Source organism: Cibotium barometz, chromosome 20 (assembly GCF_041138505.1).
Source record: "Cibotium barometz isolate CiBa-2024 chromosome 20, ASM4113850v1, whole genome shotgun sequence".
In the NCBI taxonomy this organism is placed as follows: domain Eukaryota; kingdom Viridiplantae; phylum Streptophyta; class Polypodiopsida; order Cyatheales; family Cibotiaceae; genus Cibotium; species Cibotium barometz.
This window is the reverse complement of record NC_141065.1, coordinates 36,717,548-36,743,250: the sequence shown is the minus strand read 5'-3', so window position 1 is coordinate 36,743,250 and position 25,703 is coordinate 36,717,548.

The window sequence follows — 25,703 nt, the reverse complement described above, 5'->3', positions numbered from 1 at the left end:
TGATAAACTCTTAACTTCTTCAACCCAAGGGCTGATGGACCTCCACTGATGGACCTCCAACTTGAAAAAATCCTTGATGTTCAAGAAAAGGTTCTCAGGAACAGAATTGTGAGAGAATTATTAGAGTCAAATGGAGGTTCTATCCTTTTGAAGATTCCACCTGGGAGAAAGAAGCCGAACTGATGCGGGATTATCCCCAGTTTGCGAGATGAGGACATCTTGCGTTTTTCAAGTGGGAGAGAATGTAAGATTCATCTCCATCCCCTCAAGATGTCAGGTATCTTTCCCTATAATCAATCCTCTTTTCATAATAATAAAAGATCTTGTTTCTACCTATTTTGGCCTAGAGCGAGAAAATGTTCTAGAGAGAGGTAGCTCAGTTATTGGATATCTTTGGATGGAAAAATATCCTTTCTTTTATTAAATTAAATTCCCCCGAAATAGAAGTTTAAAAAGAATTCCCTAAGGTGCATTAGAAATAAATTATAATCTGCTAAAAAGACAGCCTAAGGTTCCAGATTTTTAAAAAATTTTAGATTAAGGTTTTGAGGGGCTAATCAGATTAATCCCAATGTAGGGAGGAGATAAATTGAAGAAATAAAGAAAAACCCCCCAAAAATGAGTAAATACTCACATAAGATGAAGAGTGGACTAAGGACCAAAGGAAATATTAAAAAAAATAAATTTCTGATACCTCAAAATGGGGATTCTCCCTCATGAAGGAGGCACCTTTTTTCTCATCATTGCTTTCCATTTTAAATCAATAAAATGAGATATTTCATCTCTCCTCTCTCCTAATTCAAGTCTAGTTCCAAAAAGTAAGCTAAACAAACCCAAAATGGTCAAAAATTGACCAAACTGATCTCAAAAAATCTAGAATTGGTTTGCTTGGTTTGAGGCTCACTTTTTCCTATAAATAGAAGCCTCCCCTTTTGTAAAAGCTTAATAGTGTTTATGCACTGTTACTCTACTCCTCCCCATAGCAAAAAACATTGAATTCACTTGATAATTCACTTGTTTTTGACTAATTCCTCTACAAAGAATTGGTGGCCACTCTTGATGCAAATGAGAGTAGAACCCTCAATCCCTCAAGCCAAAGGAAAGCTCACAAAACTCCATGTAGGTTAATAATTCTACTTTTTTTAAATTCTAATCTATGGTTTTTTGAATTCTTTGCTTTTTAATGTGAATATGGATGTTAAGCCTTGATGAAAAGGCTTCCCCCTTCTCTTCATTAAGAATTTCAGACTTTCTTTATCTTAAAATGAGTAACAAAAAAATTGAGTTAAACTTTTCCTATTGATTACTCTTTAGAAGTGAAAATTTGATTAGATTAGAGTGCTTTATTTTATCTTGGGATAAATTTTAAAGTAAATTTAGAATGTAAATATTAAGAAATGGTCAGCCATACAAAGGAGGTTATGGTAAAATTTTCTTAAATTTTTTGGAAATAAGTTTTATCTTTATATTATTCAAAAAGAATAATCCCCACCATTTGTGCACTCTAAAAGATTTTTTTAAAAATTTTAAAAGTGTTATTCCTATTTTATGCAAAAATAGATGCATAAAAGGATTTTCTTTTATTATAAAAGTGTTATTTTCATTAGATTCAATTTCTATGCATAGAAAGATGCATATTGGATATTTTTTTATTATAAAAGTATTATTTTCATTAGATTTAAATTCTATGCATAGAAAGATGCATATTGGATATTTTTTATTATAAAAGTGTTATTTTCATTAGATTTAAATTCTATGCATAGAAAGATACATATTAGATAATTTTTTTTTTCTAAAAGTGTTGTTTTCATTAGATTTAAATTCTATGCATAGAAAGATGCATATTCGATATTTTTTTAATAAAAGTGTTATTCTCATTGGATTTAATTTCTATCCATAGAAAGATGCATCATAGAATTTTTCATTATTATGAAAGTGTTATTTTCATTAAATTCAATTTCTATGCATGGAGGGATGCATAACAAAAATTCTTTTTTATTTTAAAAGTGTTATTCCTATTAAATTGATTTTATGCATAAATAGATGCATAAAAGGATTTTCTTTTATATAAAGGTGTTATTTCCATTGAAGTTGGATTTTATGCATAAATAGATGCATAATGAATTTTTATATCAAAATTAGAGTTCTTTAATTCTATGTTTAATTTCTACGAGTATTTGATAAATAAATAAGTAAATACTCTAAGAGAAATTTCTATCATTTACATTCACTTGGATTGTAATGAAAAAATTCAGAAAATCTATCAAAGTTGAAATTTTCGATAAATGATTAATTTATTTCTCATCAAAATTCGTGATTAGATAAGAAATTAGTTAAGTGAATATTCAATGAATGAAATTCAGTAAAACAGTAATTAAAATATGACCCCCCTTTTTGAGAAAGATAGCTTAGGAAGAACCTTATCAGACTTGAAACTTGAATCAGACTATGACTAAGACCAAACTCTTTTGTCAGTTTCAAGGAAAGACGATGTGACCAGTTCAGGAAAATTCACTCAAATCTCCCACCAAATCCGAAACTAAGTTGAGATCCTTTGAATTGATTTGAGGATCAAGGTTATAGAATTCGAGAAATTCTATTTTGGAATTCAGACCTACGATCAAGAAGTTTTGGGGACGCGGATTTAAGATATACTCGTTGTATTCAAAAGAAAATCAAAACTAAAAACTTGCATAGAAACCCTGTTTTCTTAAAGGACTGTCTTATGCCAAAATGCTGGAGGGAGCATTTGGTATATGTGTTTTTCTAAGGGAAGCTTGGTTGCAACAGTTGGCGGGGAGTGTTCAAAGGATAGCTCACGCGGCAAAGCCTTGACCAGCCTCGATATGGTTAAAATGGTACGCTTTCGGTACGATGGACAAGGGTTGACGAAGCGGTCCCTGAGTGAAGTGGCAGGACACCTAAGGAGGATCCTGGAGGGTTCTTACTAGGCGATGCACGGGCTCGCGGTGCCGAGGATACCCATGCGTATGTCGAGGAAGATATTTTACGATGGACCAATGTTTATTGTAATCTGTTATTGCTGACCAGCTAGTCTCAACGGAGAGTCCAGAGTGATACTGTTTTTGTTGAGAAACAAGGATTGGATGGAAATTTTGAGTTATGACATCTGTAACCAATAATTGTCTGTCAATGGATTGTTTTAAAAGTTGAAGTTTAAGGAGGAGTGTGTGCGTATCTATATTCTAAAGCAAAAGTTAAGAAAGGCATTCAATTATGGGTGGGTGAGCACTTGTCTGGTTCTACCAATTCTAGTGGTTGGGCAGTGGCTAGCCCATGGGTCGGATGGGGTTAGGCTGGAATCAGTAGAGTTTTAATAATAGAATTGATTAATAGGAATATGCTTAGAACTCGAGTAGTTACATAAAAGCCTGAAAACTTCTCAAATGAATAGATCAACGGTTGTGCGTGATTCAATTAAGAAAAAAGCGTTGATTTCTTCAAGTTAAGTCTGTAATAATTTCCTTCTATCTGGTTTAATCAGATGAAGGTTAGTTTAATCTCTTGACCCCGTTAGAAAATTCGTTTAAGAAATTCAAAAAGGTGGAATTGTCCCCCCGTTTTCCGGGAGCAAGGAAAATTTTCCCGGTTTGGGAATGACCACCAGATTAGTCTCGTGCCCAGACATTCGAGGGCGAGGCCCCGAGTGGAAACCCTGCCCCGCGCAAGAGGAAGCTACTTCCGCTGCTACCAATCGGGAATTTCGGTGCACAGAGGGGGGTTAGTGGGATCTCACAGCTGGTATCAGAGCGCTGTTGTAAACATATGAAACAACATCAGAAATTGCCTAAAAATTTAATGTAAATCTGCATAAAAATATTTTTACTTGCTAAGATTATGTTTGAAATAAATTCATAAACTGAAAACTCATAAATTGAATTGGATTTTTAGATGGATACCCCAAATCTGTCTAGCATTCCTAGACTTTCCTAGAGTCAGGATATGATCGCCTTTGCCTTCGATCATCTCGTCAACTCTGCTACAACCCGAGAGAGTAGGGTGAGGCTCGCTCGTCATTTTGAGGATCTATACTTCCCTGATCCTGTAGAGCAACGTCAGCACATGTGGTTCTCCGGAGGGTGATGTATTAACGTCAATACCAATCAGCCTCAAAGACTCAAGCAAAATATCTCTCTAGCCATGATCTTGATAAGGCTAGGAGTTGTTCATTATGTCCAACTCTTTAATCATTTGCCCCGGAATTTTAGAAATTCTTACCGAATTTTTAGAGTTCTGAGTCGCTTTATTGCTAGCAGTAGAATTACGGCACGTTATCAGTGTGATGAATCGTGTATATCAGAGCATGTCTCCATCGCAGTATCGCCTTTTTATGCGTACGCGACTGAGGCAGTGACTTTTGGAGCCGGGATGCTCTATGTATATATCAAAAACTTTTGATAATGACGTTTTGCAAAAGATTCCAAATTGTTTTCGTGGTTGTGAATTTTGGTTAATAAAATTATCAGAGTGAATCTTGTTTTTAAGAATTATGATGGAATAAATATTGTTTAAGAAATAAATCTCAAAAATTAAATAATCATAAATCTGATGCCAAAGTTAAGTTGACAAAAATCTCGTTTTGTCAGAATCATGAGACGCACAGCCCGTGCTAGGCAACCGGATCCTCTTACCGATGATGGAGTTAGATCCGGACGTTCGTAAAGCCCTACACGATCTCAACTTGGTCCATTTAAGGGTGAAGGGGAACAATTAGGAGAAACAATGGAAAAATGGATCGAGGCCATGGAAGAGTACTTTGATGTAACAGGTTACAATGAGAGGAGCAAGATGGCTCTCGCCAGATTAAAGATTATGGAAACGGCCAAGGTCGCATGGAAGAACCATTGCGAGAAAAACCATCTCGACAGAAATACCTAAACCTGGTCAGATCTTAAAGCATACCTCAGGAAAAGGTTTTGTCCTCCGAGCTTCCTGGAAACCAAAATGAACGAGTTCTTGGAATTGAAGCAGGATAGCTGAACATCTGAAGAGTACCATCAGACATTTGCCCTTCTTCTCAAATATTCTCCACTTTTGGATGAAGAGAAGCTGATGGCCAGATTCATTCATTCGAGGAATGAATGAGCCATTGGATACTTTAGTGAAAAATGCCAACGATGGCGGAAGCTGTCAGAATGGCAAAGGACTTTGCCAAGACATTTGTTGTCAAGGTCCCGCGAAGGCCTGCACCCTCAAGCTTTAAAAAGTTTCAAACCCCAGGAAGTGCTTCTAACTTTCCACCCCCACAAAGAGGCAGCAAGGCCCCAGTCAGAATCAAGATTCTAGCAGTTTTAGAAGTGAAGAAAGACCCTTCCCTCAGAACACTTTTTCAGGAGCCCCACATTTTTCAAGGACTCAGAGGGAGGAGCTTAGAAGTGAAAACAAATGTTTGGGATGTGAGTGTTTTGGACACCATCTTGAAGATTGCCCGACTCCTGCCATGTCGAGAGGGCAGGGAAGTCAAGGACCTAGAATGCAGCGACCAGCCCCTTCCTATCAGTCACAACAAATCAGGGTCCGTCCTCTTGTCAAAATCAGGGCAATCCCAGGAGGAATCTAGCTCAGCCATCTGCCTCTGTATAGAGTAATATCAGAACTCCATCCCAGAACTGGGATAACCAAAGAAAAAGATTTTTGCCCTAGTATCTCTGCAGATCAGCCAGAGCGATTACAATAGCAGAAGTAGTGGAAGAGGAAAGAGGCCAGATTTATGCTGCAATTGAAAACCAAGGGCCAAATCATCAATTCTCAGTCATCCATAGTCTAGCTGAGTATAAAGGTAAGTCTGATTCAGTAGCAGTACTCATTTATTTATTTCCCCTGGATGCTTGCGTAAGCTAGTGTTAGATTAGAAATTAGGGAAACCTATGCAAGTTGAATTGGCCAGTGGGAAGATCCTTTTCACTCACCATGAGACAGATTGTATGTAGTTCAATCTAGATGGGAATATAACTGTGAGTTTAGAGTCCTACCTTTGGGAGTTTTTGATGGGATGCTGGGAATGGATTGGCTCCACAAAAATCAAGCTGACATTCACTGTCATAATGGAACCATTTCCTTTTGTGACCTTCAGGGAAACAAAGTTCAAGAAGGAACCGGAATTTCAGGTTCCTCAAGTCTGCAATTAGTAAAAGCTTCTAAGTAACTGAAAGGACTTAGAAAGAAATAGCTCATTTTTGTTGTCAAAATAAATCCAGTAGACACAAAGTTAAAAGCTAAAGAACTAGAATGGTTAAGTGAATATGACGATTTATTCCTAGCATAGCTAACCGAGATGCCTCCAATTCGAGAAGTAGATCATGTGATAGAATTGCCCCCCGGAGCTCAGCCAGCAGCCCAGCACACGTACAGAATGCCAGTCCTTGAAGCCATCAAACTCAAGGAACAGCTTAGGTAGCTGTTAGAACAAGGGTTTATAAGACCCAGTGTTTCACCTTGGGGAGGAGCACTAGTTCTCTTTCAGAAAAAGAAAGATGGAACGCTAAGAATCTGTGTGGATTACAGAGGTCTCAATCAGCTGCTGCAATTAAGAATAAGTATCCTATCCCCAGAATTGATGAGCTTCTGGACAGGCTAAGTGGAGCCCAGATCTTCACAAAGATAGATCTCAAATCAGGGTATTATCAGATTAGGATTAATGAACAAGATATCCCAAAGACAGCCATCAATACTCGATATGGGCACTATGAATTTACAGTCATGCCATTTGGATTGACAAATGCCCAACATTTATTCAATCGCCTAATGCAGGACATTCTCAGAGAATACTTGGATGATTTTGTTCTTGTTTTCTTTGATGATATTCTGATTTACTCAAAGAATGCAGCTGACCATGAAGCTCACGTCCGAAAAGTTCTTGAGATTCTAAGGAAGCACCAACTCTTTGCTAAAAAGAGCAAATGCACTTTCTCTATCGACCATGTTGAATACTTGGGCTTTCTGGTATATCCAAAGATGCGATTTCTCCAGATTCCATAAAAGTCCAAGCAGTCATAGATTGGCCTCTGAACCAAAGGCAGTGAAAGAAGTCAGAGGATTTTTGGGACTAACTGGTTGGTATAGAATTTTTATACCTAAGTATGCTCTCATAGCTTCCCCCTTGACTAATCTTCTCAAGAAGAATATCCCATTTCAATGGTCTGTTGCCATGTGTCAGAGCGCTTTTGATAAACTGAAGACCGCCTTGGTAACCAATCCCGTTTTGAAATTGCCAGATTTCTCTTTACCCTTTGAGGTAGTAAAACTGATGCCAGTGGTTTTGCCTTGGGAGGTGCACTCATGCAAGAAGGTCATGCAGTGGCCTATGAATCCCGAAAACTCACAACGTATGAGAGAAATTATGCTGTTCATGACTTGGAGCTACTTTCAGTAGTCTATGCCTTGAAGTTGTGGAGACATTACCTACTAGGTTAAAGATTCATTTTGATGATAGATCGTCAAAGCTTAAAGTGGATCTTCACCCACAAGGATCTCAACATGCGCCAAAGAAGGTGGATGCAGACCCTATAGTAATTTGATTTTTAAATCAAGTACCGCCCAGGAAAAGAAAATGTGGTAGCATATGCCCTCAGTAGAAAAGCCTCCTTTCTGGCAATCACAGTGGTGTCAAATTCATTGATTAATGAGGCAAGAGAGAAGATCATACAGCATAGATTCTTTGGCCCTTTGCTACCCTACTTATGCAGGAAAGCAAAACTCCTCAAGAGTTGAACCGAGTTCAAGGGTACAGCCTGGATGATGGAATTATGTATTATAATAGTAGGCTATGCATTCGCAACAATGATGAGGGAACTAAACGTCAAATACTGAATGAAGCCCATGACAGCCTTATTGCAGGACATCCAGGTTTCATCAAGACCTACATGTCTATGAAGAAAAGCTTCTTTTGGCCTAGACTAAAAAGGGATGTACTTAATCATGTACGTCAATGCTTGCTTGAATTGTCAGAAAGTCAAAGCAAAAAGAGTAAAAATGCCTGGGAAGTTACATCCATTAGACATTCCCCAGAAGAAGTGGGAATGTATCAGTATGGATTTTATTACTGGACTACCTTCAGTGCAATCAGGTTAGGACTCCATCTTTGTGGTAGTTGATAGACTAACCAAAGTTGCCCATCTGATTCCAGTAAAAGAAACCTACACTGCACTGGTGGATGTGGCCAGCTTTTTCCTCAAGGAAATCTTCAAATTGCATGCCCTACCCAGGAGAACAGTAAGTGACCGAGATCCAAAGTTCACGTCAAGATTCTAGACTGCATTTTTCGAAGCAGTAGGAACTTTCTTGGATCTCAGCACAGCTTACCTGTTAAAAAATAGGTAGAGGGAGAGGAGAAACACACACAGGAGCAAACCCTAATGTATATTACAAACCCTAACCATAGAGGGAAGCCATCTCCCTTCTCACACAATTGCATAAAGCCATAATCCATAATACACAAGACACACTATGAGTTGTGTCCACACACATCTAACCCTAGCTAATGTCCACACACTATGACCAGCTGGACGCGGTCATTTATGTCTCACACATGCTGTTACCTAACATTCCAGCACATAGCACAGCTGGCACACACTGACATCGAGCTTGAATCTCAACAGCCCCTCTCAAGCTCATGATGTACTTTCATAGATGAAGATGTAGATGAGCTTGGGATATCAAAGCTCTCAACACTCCCCCTCAAGCTCATCCCACGTACTCCCACTATAGTACGGAAGTACTCAAACTTCTCCCTGCTAAGTGGCTCTGTAAAAAGATGTCAGCCACCTGCTCTTCAGTCTTCACATACTACTGTAGATCCACACTACCATCCAGCACCTTCTCTCTGACAAAGTGATAATGGACCTCTATGTGTTTGGTCCGAGCATGAAATACTGGATTCTTGGCCAACTGTATGCTGCTCATGTTGTCACAATGAATGACAACTTTGCCATCAATAGGCTCACCCAAATTTGCCAAGAGACTTTTTAACCATATTCCTTCACAAGTAGCAATGGCTGCACCCCTGTATTCAGCCTCTGTACTGGATAAAGCAATAGTAGGTTGCTTCTTGCTACTCCAACTCACCACAATACTTCCAAGTGTAAAGGCATAACCACTAGTAGACCTCCTGTTATATGAGCTACCTGCCCAATCTGCATCTGCGTAGCCATGTATATCCAAGCCTTTACCATGCTCATAAAGAAGACCATAATGTGTAGTGGTCTTTACATATCGCACATAATGCAACTCACTGTATCCAAATGAGGTTTTCTGGGGCTTTGCATAAACTGGCTTACTAGCCCCTCAGCATAACTCAAATTCGGGCATGTGATAGTCATGTAAATGAGACTACCAACCATCTTTCTGTACATAGATGGATCATCCAACTCCTCACCAAAATTAGCCCGTAACTTCACATTTTGCTCCAAAGGTGTACTCATTGGCTTACACACTGTCATCCCATATTTTGCCAACATATCCAATGCATATTGGCTTTGCACACTAACCATGTACCTGCATGGTCTTTGATCACTTCAATTCTAAGAAATTATCTCAATTCACCCAAGTCTTTCATGTCAAACTGCCCACTTGACGTGCATCACATCTGTACCATGATCACCTGTGATAATCAAGTCATCCACATAGATGACAAGTAAAACAATCCCATGATCTATTTTCTTCACATAGAGTGAAGAATTTGCTATAAAAACCTGAAATCCAAGGGAGATAAGATATCTGCTCATCTTATCACTCCAAGCACGAGGTGCTTGCTTCAAACCATATAATGCCTTTTTCAATCTGCATACATGAGTGGGATATCTTGGGTGTACATATCCTTCTGGCTGTGCCATATACACTTCTTCTTGTAGATCACCATTTAGAAATGCATTTTCACATCCATTTGATGCATTTCCCAACCATTTGCTATAGCCATAGCAATGACTGCTCTCACTATTCCCATTTTTGCCCACTGGACTAAATGTTTCATCATAGTCCAAGCCTTGGGTTTGTGCATAACCCTTAGCTACCAATCTTGCTTTATGTCGTTCAATGGAACCATCTGACTTGCATTTCACTTTGTAAACCCATTTACAACCAATGGCATTTTTGTCCTGTAATGCAACCAAATCCCATGTGTCATTATGAACCAATGCGTCCATCTCAACATCCATTGCTTTCTCCCATACATGCTTTCCAATAGCTTCTGTATAGCATGTAGGTTCCACATGCTTCACCAAAGAAGTCATATATGCGTAATGCATAGCAAAATCACGATATGTCAACCTGTCAACAACTGGATATCTGACCCTTTGGGATCTCCGCAATGCATGCGGATCACTCTGAACACCTGTCACTCTAGCATGTGGTGGCACATATCTATCCTGCCTAGCACCAGGTGTGCGTAAAATAGGTATGCCAAGCTCCTCATCCAAACTCTCTGAACTTGACGACTCATAACCTGTTATTCCAATTCCTTCAACCTTCTTCTTTCCTTTATCCACATCACTACTCCCAGTGCTCACACTCTCATGCATCAAACGTCCTGACCATGGACGTACAGTGCTACTCTCTGACTCTGCTGGCCCAGACATAGAAGTAGAACTAGAACTTGCTTGTGGCAAGTTCACATGCACATCAGCATCAAGTGAATCAATGACACCCTCATCCTTTGCTTTGTACCAACTAGCAAGTTCATCAAACACTACATCTTGTGAGATAACCACTTGCCTAGTTTGTGGATTGTAACATTTGTATGCCTTACAATCTTGTGCATCAACAAACACACACTTCTCTCCCTTAGGATCCAACTTCCTCCTTCTCTTGTAAGCTATGCATCCAAACACTTTGAGGTGTCCAATGTCTGGCCTAAAACTTGTAAGCTGCATCTCTGGCGTACTTCCATGTATGGCTGCTGTAGGTGTCTTATTAAGTATATACACATATATACACTGCAGTACATTCTTCTGCCCAATAATAGTATGGCATGCTCTTTTCATTGAGCATCGCCCTGGCCACTTCACAAATGACTCTATTCTTTCTCTCAGCAACACCATTTTGCTGAGGTGTATACCTGCAAGTCAACTGCCTTCTTATGCCATGCTTTCTCAAGAAATGTTCAAAAGCATGTGAGGTGTATTTACCACCTCCATCTGTCCTCAAACATTTTATCGAACAGCCATATTGCTTCTTTGCAAAAGCTTTGAAATCCATAAACTTTCCCAACACTTCACTCTTCTCTCTGAGAAAGTAAATCCATGTCATTCTGTTGAAATCATCAATGAATGTCACATAATATAAACTACCTTTAATGGATGGGTTTTGTGCAGGACCCCATACATCGCTATGTACTATCTCAAGTGGCCTGCTACTCATGTTGACTTCTCTAGGAAACCGCAACCTCGCCTGCTTTCCAAACTGACAGGCTTCACAAACATGCATATTTCCATCATACTTGAATCTAGGCAGCCCTCTAACAATGCCTCTTACTTGCATGTTCTTTAACCTTTGTATATTCACATGACCAATCCTCTTATGCCACATGTCAATGTCCTATACCACATTTTGGCTTTTAGAGAACATGGCTAATTTCAACTTAGGAATCCCAGCATCCAGCTTAAACAACCTGCCTTCTTTCTTGCCTTTAGCAATGACTCTACATCCATTTTTGAAATCCTCAATGAAGCAACCATGCTCATTGAAACGAACCTGTAATCCCTGTTCCACCAATTGACAAACTGAGGCCAAAACTTTTTATAATAGAAGGCACATACAATACATCTGACATAGATTTTGTTTCACCATTGTGCATAACCAATGGTACACTTCCAACATGTGTAATGGCATGTTGAGTATCATCTCCTGTCTCCACATAGCCTTTCACATCCATAGGCTTCATATGCTCAAACCATTCACCATGACAAGTCATATGGTTTGATGCTCCAGAGTTCATATACCAAGTGTCATCATTTTCAGCATTTGTCATCATAGATCCCACAACATGTTTCATGGCAAACAAGTGATTTGCGCTGCCATCATTACTACTTGATGCATAATTTCCACCATGTTGTGCATAATGTCCACCATGTTGTGCTCTACCCCCTCTCAAATCATTTTGTTTGCGGAAACAATCACGTGCCATATGACCAAATTTTCCATAGTAATGGCATTCCACATCGTGCATAGATGTTTGTTGACCTTGCCAACGTCCTCTACCACGAGGATTACCTCTGCCTCTCTGAGGTGTATATCCACGACCACCTCTAGCACCATATGTAGGCTGAAAATGCTATTGTGGTGACCTATCCTGCCATCCACGACCATTACCACGGCCACATGATGCAAATCTCCCCCTGCCTCTAAATCCTCTTTGTGAGTAGAAAGCCTGATTTCTGCCATTATCATCATGGCTAGTAGATGCATCATGAAAAGAATCACTGAGTTTGATTTCCTCAACCAGCAAGAGTGAAACCAACTCATCAAAGTCTGGTAAACTTGTACTCCGAACCGAGATAGATGTATCAAAATATTTATACTCCTTGCCAAGACCACGCAAGGTAATGTCTACCAAATCATCATCAGGCATGGGGGCATTGATTGTTGGCAATGCATCTACATACTTCTTTATCTCTTGTACATAATCATGGATGCTCCTTCTATTTCGTTTCACATTATGAATCAGTTGTCGCAATTGAGACTTGCAACTCGTGTCTGTATCAAACAACTTTACCAATGTATCCCATGCATCCTTGGGATTCTTAGCATCATGTATGTGTATGAGTATGGCATCTGAAATACATATAGACAGATAATGCAACACTTTGTATGCTCTTTCTGACCATTGCTTATGAGCTATAACATGTTGCTATGTAGGTTGTCGGGGTAGTTCTGGCTCTGGCTCAGCACCTGTAATGAGATTCCAAAAACCTTTTCCCTTCAAAAAACTTTTAATCTTGTACTTCCATACTTGGAAGTTCTTCCTATCCAGCTTTTCACCCACAATTTGTACTGGATTATCTGACATATTTGCTCAATGCAAATACACCTTCCCCACACATCCAAATCTGTAAACGAGTCTTCCTCAGCTCAACCACACTCGAATGAGTGTTTCAGATACTCCAAAGTAGTCAACAAACTTCAATTTTGATGTAGAAAATCAAACTGTATATGCATCCAAAATGAACCGTCACACACAGTCCAAGATACCTTGCCTTGATGCGCTTTCCAAGGCTCCAAATTGCAATGTAGTGGTTCAATCAAGTCTGGATAACTTGCATTGACACCTAAACAACCTCAATGTTGCATATCAACACCATCCAAGATGCGTACATACCAATTTTGTCAAACCCCCTTCTCTGTTCTAAGAAAGACCAGTAGTAAAATTGCTCTAATTTCTTCAATCCTTGTCCTAATTGAGAGACCAGGCATTCATTAGCTTAGCAATGATGTCCACTAACTCCATGTAAAAGGAATTAGACCAATTGTTTAAGATGAGAGAGTAATTGATCGATTAATCACACTCTGTTTCACTGAACTCAGTAGACAGCCTGTTTAATCAGCTCATTTCCAGCTCCATAAGGCATAATTGCTCAATCCAATCATATAGCAACCTCCTTGGGTATGTATTAGGGGAAGGTTGAGGTCTATAGGGGCCCTTTAAGATGCCATGTGATTAAAAGGTTATTAAGGAAAAGATCCAATCATGTGATGCCATGTATACAAAAATGTTGGGTGATTAAAGGTGGTCAAAAGAATCTCTAGAAGATGCCTTTTTGTACTTTTCATTCCCAAAAAGTGGGGGGGGGGGGAAAGTTTCTGAAATTTCAGACATCCATAACTTCTACATATGAGCTCAAAATTTGTCGGAGATTAGAGATCCAGAATCTACTCGTTGAGCTCTTTCCATAGATATGTCACATGATATGGTTTTGCCCACTCAATTTTAAATTCAATTTTGGCGGGAAACTTTGAAAATCAAACTTCTAGCCATTTGAAGAATAAGAAGATATCTAAAGTCAAAGAAACTTAACATTTTAACAAAAAGTCATTAAAATCATAATATGGCAGCTTAAAGGGCCCCTATAGACCTCAACCTTCTCCTAATGTGAATTACAAATTTACTAAGCCAATTTTGAAATTTGTCAGACACAATACTTGATTTTGGGCCTCCACCTATCAAATAGTTGAAAAAACTGCCTTGTTTCTCTATAGATGCTGCGCCGCCTGCTATAGAGAGGATTTGGGAAGGTTATAATGCTAATTGATGATGCAATTAGATATCCAACACACCTAGGCAAGGGTACAATCCATCAAATTATGGTATGATTTTTACCAAAAACTTGGTTTAATTTCATCAAAATTTGACCTCATTTTCTCTATTTTGTGAGAGCTCAAAAACCAGTAATTTTCACTCATTCAAATGCATCAATATTGCTCCAAAATCAACGTAGGGCTTGTACATGACTTGTCAATACATACATCCTTGTCACATACATGTTTCTTTGCTAGATTTGCATCTATTGTCACCATACATCACGGCTTCCAAGCTTCAATGGAAAGCTTCCAAAAAACCAAAATTTTCTTTTGCTTTGGGCAACCCTAATTTGCTTGTTTCTACTTGAATCACCTGCAATCCGCTCAAGAGTGTTTAGAAGACCTTACCCGGTAGGCCAAGCTCTCAGATCTAATAGAAATCGGTGTGCTCCAAGCTTCACAGCATCAATGGCAAGCTTCACAGCTTCTTCTCCCTCTTCTCTCACTCACTCATAAACCCTACTAGAGAGCACCAGGCTCTGATACCATGTTAAAAAACAGGTAGAGGGAGAGGAGAAACACACACATACAGGAGTAAACCCTAATGTATATTGCAAACCCTAACCATAGAGGGAAGCCATCTCCCTTCTCACACAATTGCATAAAGCCAAAATCCATAATACACAAGACACACTATGAGTTGTGTCCACACACATCTAACCCTAGCTAATGTCCACACACTATGACCAGTTGGACGCGGTCATTTATGTCTCACACATGCTGCTACCTAACATGCTAGCACATAGCACAGCTGGCACACACTGACATCGAGCTTGAATCTCAACAGCCCCTCTCAAGCTCATGATGTACTGCCCCATAGATGAAGATGTAGATGAGCTTGGGATATCAAAGCTCTCAACATTACCACCCCGAGATCGATGGTCAAACAGAAAGGGTGAATCAAGTAATCGAAGATATACTTTGGTCATGCTATGGTAGGGAACCCAAGAAGTGGCCAAGCTATCTGCACCTAGTCGAGTTCACCTACAATGCCTCTTGTCCAGCGAAGCATCGGGATGAGCCCTTTCAAAGCTCTATATGGATAAGACTGCCTAACACCATTAACTTGGTCTGACTCATTGATTAGGGTCCAGATGTTCAGACAGATGCTTGATGACATGGAGCAGCAGATGCAGTCAATCCGCAAAGATTTGAGAGCTGCCCAGGATAGACAGAAGCAGTATGCGGATAAGAAGATATCAGACAGAAAGTTTGAAGAAGGAGATATGGTCTTCATTCGTGTACGCCCCAAAAGAAGTTCTCTATCTCTTGGGAAGTATAAGAAGTTATCCCCTAGAAACTGTGGGCCATATCTGATTACAAAGAAAGTAGGTGACTTAGCCTATGAACTTCTTCTGCCTCCTCATCTCAAAGTACATAATGTATTTCATGTCAGCCTACTTAAGAAGTACGTACCAAGCCCGAATCATGTGCTTAATGATGAACTCTTAACTTCTTCAACCCAAGGGCTGAGGGAACTCCAACCTAAAAAAATCCTTGATGTTCAAGAAAAGGTTCTCATGAACAAAATTCTAAGAGAATTATCAGTCAAATGGAAGTTCTATCCTTTTGAAGATGCCACCTGGGAGAGAAAGAAGCCGAACTGATGCGGGATTACCTCCAGTTTGCGAGATGAGGACATCTCATGTTTTTCAAGTGGGAGAGAATGTAAGATTCCTCCCTAGCCCCTCAAGATGTCAGGTATCCCCCTGTAATCAAACCCCTTTTCAGAATAATAAAAGATCTTGTTTCTACCAGTTTTGGCCTAGAGAGAGAAAATGTTCTAGAGAGAGGTAACTCAATTTTTAGATATCTTTGGATGGAATATAATCCTTTCTTATTAAAATAAATTCCCCCGAAACAAAAGTTTAAAAAGAATTTCCTAAGGTGCATTAGAAATAAATTATAATATGCTAAAAAGACCTTAGCCTAAGGGTCTAGATTTTCTGAAAATTTTACATTAAGGTTCTGAGGGGCCAATCAGATTAACCCAAATGTAGGGAGGAGATAAATTGAAGAAATAAAGAAAAACCTCCCAAAAATGAGTAAGTACTCACATAAGATGAAGAGTGGACTAAGGACCAAAGGAAATATTTAAAAAAAAAATTTGACACCTCAAAATGGGGATTCCGCCTCATGAATGAGGCACCTTTTTTCTCATCATTGCTTTCCATTTTAAATCAATAAAATGAGATATTTCATCTCTCGTCTCTCCTAATTCAAGTCTAGTTCCAAAAAGTAAGCTAAACTGGCCCGAAAATGGTCGAAAATTGACCAAACTGATGTGGAAAATTCTAGAATCGGTTTGCTTGATTTGAGGCTCACTTTTTCCTATAAATAGAAGCCTCCCCCTTTGTAAAAGCTAAATAGTGTTTATGCACTATTGCTCTACTCCTCCCCAGAGCCAAAATTATTGAATTCACTTGATAATTCACTTGTTTTTGACTAATTCTTCTACAAAGAATTGGTGGCCACTCTTGATGCAAACGAGAGTAGAACCCTCAATCCCTCAAGCCAAAGGAAAGCTCACAAAAGTCCATGTAAGTTAATAATTCTACTCTTTTTTAATTCTAATCTATGGTTTTTTGAATTCTTTGTCTTTTAATGTGAATATGGATGCTAAGCCTTGATGAAAAGGCTTCCCCCTTCTCTTCATTAGGAATTTCAAACTTTATCCTAAAATGAGTAACAAATAAATTGAGTTAAGCTTTTCCTATTGATTACTCTTTAGAAGTGAAAAATTGATTAGATTAGAGTGCTTTATTTCATCTTGGGATAAATTTTAAAGTAAATTTAGAATGTAAAAATTAAGAAATGGTCAGCCATACAAAGGAGGTTATGGCAAAATTTTCTTAATTTTTTTGCAAATAAGTTTTATCTTTATGTTATTTAAAAAGAATAATCTCCACCGTTTGTGCATTCTAAAAGAAATTCTTTTTATTTTAAAAGTGTTATTTCTATTTTATGCATAAATAGATGCATAAAAGGATTTTCTTTCATTATAAAAGTGTTATTTTCATTAGATTCAATTTCTATGCATAGAAAGATGCATATTGGAATTTTTTTAATTATAAAAGTATTATTTTCATTAGATTTATGCATAGATTTAAATTCTATGCATAGAAAGATGCATATTGGATATTTTTTTATTATAAAAGTGTTATTTTTATTAGATTTAAATTCTATGCATAGAAAGATGCATATTAGATAAATTTTTTTATTATAATAGTATCATTTTCATTAGATTTAAATTCTATGCATAGAAAGATGCATATTGGATATTTTTTTATTATAAAAGTATTATTTTCATTGGATTTAAATTCTATGCATAGAAAGATGCATAATAGAATTTTTTATCATTATGAAAGTGTTATTTTCATTAAATTCAATTTCTATGCGTGGAAGGATGCATAATAGAAATTCTTTTTTATTTTAAAAGTGTTATTCCTATTAAATTGATTTTATGCATAAATAGATGCATAAAAAGATTTTCTTTTATATAAAGGTGTTATTTTCATTGAAGTTGGATTTTATGCATAAATAGATGCATAATGAATTTTTATATCAAAATTAGAGTTCTCTAATTCTATGTTTAATTTCTACGAGTATTTGATAAATAAATAAGTAAATACACTAAGAGAGAAATTTCTATAATTTATATTCACTCGGATTGTAATGAGAAAATTCAAAAAATCTATCAAAGTCAGAATTTTCAATAAATGATTAATTTATTCCTCATTAGAATTTGTGATTAGTTTATAAATCACTTAAGTGAATATTCAATGAATGAAATTGATCAGTAAAACAATAATTGAAATATCACCCACTTTTTGAGAAAGATAGTTTAAGAAGAACCTTATCAGACTTGAAACCTCAATCAGACAATGACCAAGACCAAACTCTTTCATCAGTTGTTTCAAGGAAAGACGATGTGACCAGTTCAGGAAAATTCACTCAAATCTCCCACCAAATCTGAGACTAAGTTGAGACCCTTTGAATTGATCTGAGGATCAAGGTTACAAAATTTGAGGAATTCTATTTTGGAATTCAGACCAAAATAGAATTCGAGGAATTCTATTTTGGAATTCAAACCTACGATCAAGAAGTTTTGGGGATACGGATTTAAGATATACTCATTGTATTCAAAAGAAAGTCAAAACTGAAAACTTGCATAGACCTGTTTTCTTAAAGGATTGTCTTACGCCAAACTGCTGGAAGGAGCATTTGGTATATATGTTTTTCTAAGGGAATCTCGGTTGCAACAGCTGGTGGGGAGTTCAAAGGATAGCTCACGCAGCAAAGCCTTGACCAGCCTCGGTACGGTTAAAATGGTGTGCTTTCGGTACGATGGACGAGGGCCGACGAAGTAGTCCCTGAGTGAAGTGCTAGGACACCTAAGGAGGATCCTAGAGGGTTCTGACCAGGCGATGCGCGGGCTCGCGGTGTCGAGGATACCCATGTGTATGTCGAGGAAGATATTTTATGATGGACCAATGTTTGTAATCTGTTACACTGGATCTCGTTGCTGACCAGCTGGTCTCAACGGAGAGTCCAGAGTGATACTGTTTTTGTTGAGAAATAAGGAATGGATGGAAATTTTAAGTTATGACATTTGTAACCAATAATTGTCTATCTCAATGGATTGTTTTATAAGTTAAAGTTTAAGGAGGAGTGTGTGCGTATATGTATTCTAAAGCAAAAGTTAAGAAAGGCATTCAATTATGGGTGGGTGAATACTTGTGTGGTTCTACCAATTCCAGTGCCCATGGGCCGGATGGGGTAGGCTGGAATCAGTAGAGTTTTAATAATAGAATTGATTAATAGGAATACGCTTAGAACTCGAGTAGTTAAATAAAAGCCTGAAGACTTCTCAAATGAATAGATCAATAGCTGTGCGTGATTCAATTAGGAAAAAAGCGTTGATTTCTTCAAGTTAAGTCTGTAATAGTTTCCTTCTATCTAGTTTAATTAGATGAAGGTTAGTTTAATCTCTTGACCTCGTTAGAAAATTCGTTAAGAAATGAAAAGAGGTGGAATTGTCCCCGTTTTTCGGGCAAGGGAAATTTTCTCGGTTTCGGTTTCGGAATGACCACCAGATTAGTCTCATGCCCGGACATTCGAGGGCGAGGCCCCGAGTGGGAAACCCTGACTTGCACAAGAGGAAGCTATTGCTACCAACCGAGAATTTGAGTGCGGAGAGGGGGCAATGGGATCTCATACCTCACATTCTTTTTTAGAATGTTCCATGTGATATCCAAGTAGGTTTCACTTGGACAACTTCTACTCTTTGATATGTATGGGCTAGATACTTTTTTTCATCACTTTTGGATAGTAATTTTTTATGGGATTTTTATCCTACACTTGATATATATGGATATTATGTTGTGGTATGTTATATAGTGGTGTATGTTTTTTAATGACTTAATGCTTGGTGTTGTTTATGTGGAAGGGTAGTATTCTACATGTTATGTATAGGTTTCAAAACTTTGAAGGATGGTATTCTACATGTTATGTATAAGCTTTCACAACTTTAAAGACTAATACATGAGTTAACGATGCAAGGATAGGTGATGACTTGGAGTTTAATGAATGCTTGTATGCTACAATGGTTTATTTGTCGATCATATCTATGTATAGAACTTGATTGGTCAATAGATCTTTTGTGGTGGTGAATTATTTCAAAATTCTAAAGGACATATCCCATGAAGGCTGGTATTGGCAATTGTGGCATGAGGGTAGTGCATGGTGAGAATTTACGGGAGGTAGTGCATGATGTAGCTAAAACCCTTCAATATATTATGCAATGTAGTTGTTGCATGTTGGCCATGATAGTGCTATGTTATGAATAGTGTGTGTATAGATTTGATGGAGCACATGTGTAAGTTTCAAATATCTACTTTAGAAGTTGTTGGTTAGACTTTCTGTAATAGATCTTGGAATTGACATGTGGGTTATAGAGATGTTGGCAAAAGCTCGCAGATAACATAGACTGCCAAAAAAGCTCGCGATAGAAAGCTCGCAGAAAAATCACACCCCTAAAAGTTGGAGTAGGCAAGTTTTTACCATAAACAACTTTGAAGGGTGCCTTTCTTGTGGCAGAGTGGGTGGTATTATTATAAGAAAATTACAAAATGTGAAAATGGTCGTCCCCATTAGAAGGTTTGTCATAGGCCTGCAAAAGGTTTGTCAATGGTATAGGCCTGCAAAAGGTCCATAATAGTGCTGTTAGTAGCTTTGATCTAGCCGTTTCTTTCTGGATGGAAAGTGGAACTACAATCCATCTTAGAGCCTAAATTTGAAAACAAAACTATCCAAAAATGATTTCAAATGAGAGTCTCTATCAAAAGCAATCAGTCTAGGAAAACCATGATGAGTGAAAATAATTTTAATAAATATCTTTGCACAGAAAGTGGAGCAGTCAATGTCTTCTTGCATGCCACAAAGTATGCTTGTTTGCTAAACCTATCTACTATGTTCCAAATCATGTCATTATGCAAAAAAGTCGTAGGTAATCTCGTATATCAATTCAAATTTCTTCCATGGACCATTCGGAATTGGAAAAGGCATCAATAGTGCATATGGTTTTCCATGATGACGCTTGATAAAAGGCATCAATAGTCCATATGGTTTTCCATGATGACAAACAATGCCACCAAAGATGTATTTTGCAATATCTTTTTTCATATTAGGCCGATAAAAAAATTTTCACACGATGTCAAGAAATTATGCCTCGATGCCCAACATAAGGTGGTTCATGTATTGCAAAACAATATGCCGAAATGGTGTACTAATGCATAATCTTTTCTCAAAGAATAGGAAACCGTTGGCATATGAATAACTATTGAGAGGCAAATAATTATTATGAACAAGTGTAATCTAATCATTTAAAAAATCAACATAATGGGCATAACCGTTACGCATATGGCATCAAAAGATTCAATATGAAGAAGAGAAATGCTATTAATTGATGAAGCGAAGCTTCTTCTTTGCATCATGAGAAAGAGAACAAGCCTCATAGAGAGAAGAAGGTTGGAACATATTCACCTTTGCTTGCAAGCCTTCTTCAAGACCATCCTCATACTTTTGTTGCAAAGTGTCATCATGCACATCTTCTAGCATGCAAATATGTAATAATGTTTGCCAAAAACACTCAATGTATTGTGACACATTGTCACCATCATTCCAAAACAATTTTCTCCATGCATGGCATGCCTGTAAATAAAACTGAGGTGGAAGGAAAGACTCTTTGACTTTTTCTTGGAACTCAAGATAAGTGATCATCTTATCAGCAACATTGCGGAGTTTATTCCACCATAGAGATGCTTTATCAACCATGCGATTAGTGGCACATTTAATTTTGTCTCTTTTGGAGAAGTTTTCATCAGCAAAGTAATTGTAAAATTGATTGAACCATGAAAGAACAATGCGGCCATCCTTTCTACCATCAAATTTTACAAAAGTGAAAGAGTAACAACTTATCTTTGATACCTTTTGTGTGCTTTGGTCTTCAAAAACTTCTTTGTGAATCTTGGTAAAACGATAATCTTCTAGAGAATCATTAGCCCGCGCATGCTGCTGATACTCCAATAAGGATTATGTGTGTATGCGGAGTTGTTGCTCTTCTTGGAGTTGATCTTGGATCAAAGAAAGTATTGGATCAAGTGTGGGCTCAAGAAGTGGAGAATTTGTGAAGCCATGGGCATTGTTTATATAAAAATCATCATTTGAAGAAGAGTTCATTTTGAATTTGGAAACTTGGTTACCTCATTTTCACAATGCAAATCACGATTGGGTTGAGAAAAGAGATACCAAGTGTTGAATGTGGGAAGAGGATCACCTTGCTTTGAATAGATCAAGGCAGAGTGTTAATACTTCCAGGACCAATATGCTTCAATTTTTTGCTTTTGCACTGCCAAAAAAAGATTTAAAGGCATTGGCGTTGTTGATGAAGCAAGAGGGTTGATTTGAGAGGGACATTGTTCATGAAGAGGCCGGCATTCATTGCCTATGAAGCTTGCAAATCACTTTGCACATGAGTTAACAATAATTTTTTAAATGCTTTTTAAAATAAAATAGGGGTGTAGTAGCTGAAAACTACGGGGTCGATGAGGTGAAGAGGAGTGAATTTACTATAGAGGTGAATTTGAAGGTGCAATGTGGATTTTAGAAGCTTTGATAATGTGTCTTCACTTGCTTTTTTCTTTGCCAACCCTGAACTTGGTCCAACCCTCAATGTTTTCTCTATTGTAGCCATCTATGGCCTGTGGGTGACTCAAATTCTCTTAACCAAGTGGCTATTTCAAATATACTTCTTTTTGCAATTCACCATGCAAGAATGTATTCCTTACGTCCATCTGATGTAAAACCAAGCCTTTTGATATAGCCACTACAATAATGTCTCTCTCGGTTTGCCATCTTGGCAATGGGGCTGAATGTCTCCTCATAATACATGTAATAGGTCTGAGAATAACCTTTGGTAATGCTTCCATCTGAGTTGTGATTCACTTTATAGATCCACTTACATCCAATAGCCTTTTTACCCTCAGGTAAAGGCACCAATTCACATGTCTTATTTTCATCCAATGCAGCCATTTCTTTGTGCATGGTTTTCTCCCAATGTACATGCCCAACAAATCATCAAAACATGTGGGTTAAAACTCATGCAAAACCTTTTAGTCGTATGCATAATGTTGAGCTACAAAATCATAATACATGAATCTCTGAATAGGATTTTTGATCGCAACCGATTGTAACGTACTCATGTGTACGTATTTTTGGGTCCATTTGACTTGGCAAATTTTTATCATATACATTTAATGTTGAAAAGTAGGAAATACTTAGTGGACATATAATATTAAGTTTGGTCACAAATTTAGTAATTTTAGGGATGTAGATTTTTGGTCAATTTTAGGGCTTTTAATGCATGTTTTGTGGTGTCATTTGTAAGCAATTTCTATTCTATACTTAACCATGTTAGATAGTGTATAAGAGGGTCTTAGTGATTAGTTTAGCCTGAAGGAAACTCATATGGGGGTTTACATAGTAAATATAATCGCAACAGGTGTCCGAAAGAGGCCTTGCATGAGGGGGTAGATCACTTTATTTTTTCGAGAGATGTATTAAAGAAAATTAGTTCATCATGACAAGAAGAACAAAGTCCATGTTTGGATAATTGGAAGATTCCACATGGGGTGGTTGGTATTCACACGAAACAAATCCGACACAACTTTCCAGTGTAAAAAAAAAACGTATCATCTCTAATTTGGTTCAAGATCATGTTTTTAGAAAGGATTTCTATCTTTATCATTTTGGTGCATGATAATCTGCTAATTCTCATGGGTTATTTTTTTCGGCTTCTTTCAGAGCCTTGAGGTGATTTCTATATAGGATATATATATATATATATATATATATATATATATAGAGAGAGAGAGAGAGAGAGAGAGAGAGAGAGAGAGAGAGAGAGAGAGATTTTGAGATTTGGGCCAGCCGTCTATATATAATAGGGAACGTCGGACAGAGAATGTCCTCTGGGAGCCATTTGGTAGAACCTAGAGTGGATAAAATTTAGAAGAGGAAAACTCGGGATAGTCGCGAGACGTCCAGCATGGTGGTTGGGTGGATGGGCGTCGGAGGAAGGCCCTATTGGCTAGATTTTTTGTTGGTGATTCTCTCTCTGATTTTGAGATTTTGTATTGGCAATTATTATTGTTACTTTGGAATTTTCAACGATTATGGTTTATTGAGATCTGTTTGTTTTCTGAAGTATGATGTGATTTTTTTGTAAGTTTTGAGAAATTTTGTGTGTAGATCATGGAACAAAATATGGATACATTTCACTTGGTATCAAAGCCTAGGTTGGGTAATCCGCACTTGATTGCGGATATTGCAGGTCTTGGGGATGACTAATATTATTTTTCCATTTTTGTGATACAGTCAGGAGTTTCTTTCTCTTGAGAATTGTTTAGTAATTTTGTTGTACAGTCACAAGATGGCTGCACATCAAACAAATTCAATAGTCAAAACCAGGGCTTGAAGAGGAGCTTTTTCAAGGATTATTGCATGTGGGTGTAACTCTAGAGAAAGTTATTAGACTTATTGATAGGAATCAAGAATTGGAGGAAAGAATGAGAGCCATGCACGCTCAAGCTTCCATGAATTTAAATAAAGAAGACAGAGATGACCGAGAAGATGGAGAGATAGAAGATCGTCTAAATTTTGATGATAGACAAGGTCAACGAGAAGGGCAAAGAGCAAGAAATTCTAACGAGTAGCGAAGAACGTGGTGAAATTCCTATAAGCCCTCAACCAAGAGTTGCTGCACATGTTGGTTTTGATCTTTCAACACATTGAGCTATTAAATAAGGAGTTGCAGGATACAGTGCAGGCCATGAGATGATTTTTCCCTCAAACAAGTTACAAAGAAAAGGCCACTACCAACTTTAAATGGAAAGGGGAAGAGTAGTGAGAAGTGGAAGCATGGATTGAGCAGCATGAAGATTATTTTCAAACATGTAACTTTAGTGAGAAAGCTAATGCAAAGACCACAATACTTCTTTTGGAAGGTTCTGGTAAAATTATGGTGGAAGTCTATTATGCGCAATAGGGACTTATAGAATGAGGACATCACATGGCCTCTAATAAAAAGGCATATGATTTAACATTATTGTCTGCCAGAATACCACATGAAGAGAATGAATAAATTTTTAAACTTAGAGCAGAGAGCACTTACGGTTGTAGAATATCATGATAAATTTTGGGACTTGCAGAAATATTCACCCTTTTTAAAAGAAAAGGAAAGAGCTTCTTGAATTGTGAATGGCTTAAACTGGTAAATCAAATTTCTGGTTAAGGATAACAAGCCAACTACAGTCTAAGATGCTATGCTGCATGCCATGACATATGAACAGATGGGAAAGAATGAAGAAAGATTTGGAAATAAAAGAAAGAGATTAAATTCATTTTATGATGAAAAGGAAAATTTTATATAGAATAGGAGAATGCAGAATGGCAAGAAGAAGAATGGTAATCAGCCTTTCACATATTTGTCCCCGCCACAGATGGTAGAAAAGGCACGGCGTGAAGGCTTATATTTTTGTTGTTTACAAAAGGGTCATAGAACTTATAAGTGTAAAAACAAACGACATCACGTGAGGAATGTGAGGGATTAATAACGAGAGATCAAAAAACAAAGTAAAATGTGCAGGAGAATGTACATGGATTTTCAAGTAATGACAATGCTCGTAGAGTAAGAGGAACAACTGTTGGACTGTGGCCGAGGAGATTGAAAAATATGCGCATGTGTCAATGGTGCTGTTCATGCTGGTAAGGCCGAAAACCAAGCTTCAATTATAAAAATTCCTATCAAGATTGCGAATAATGTTTTTCAAGTG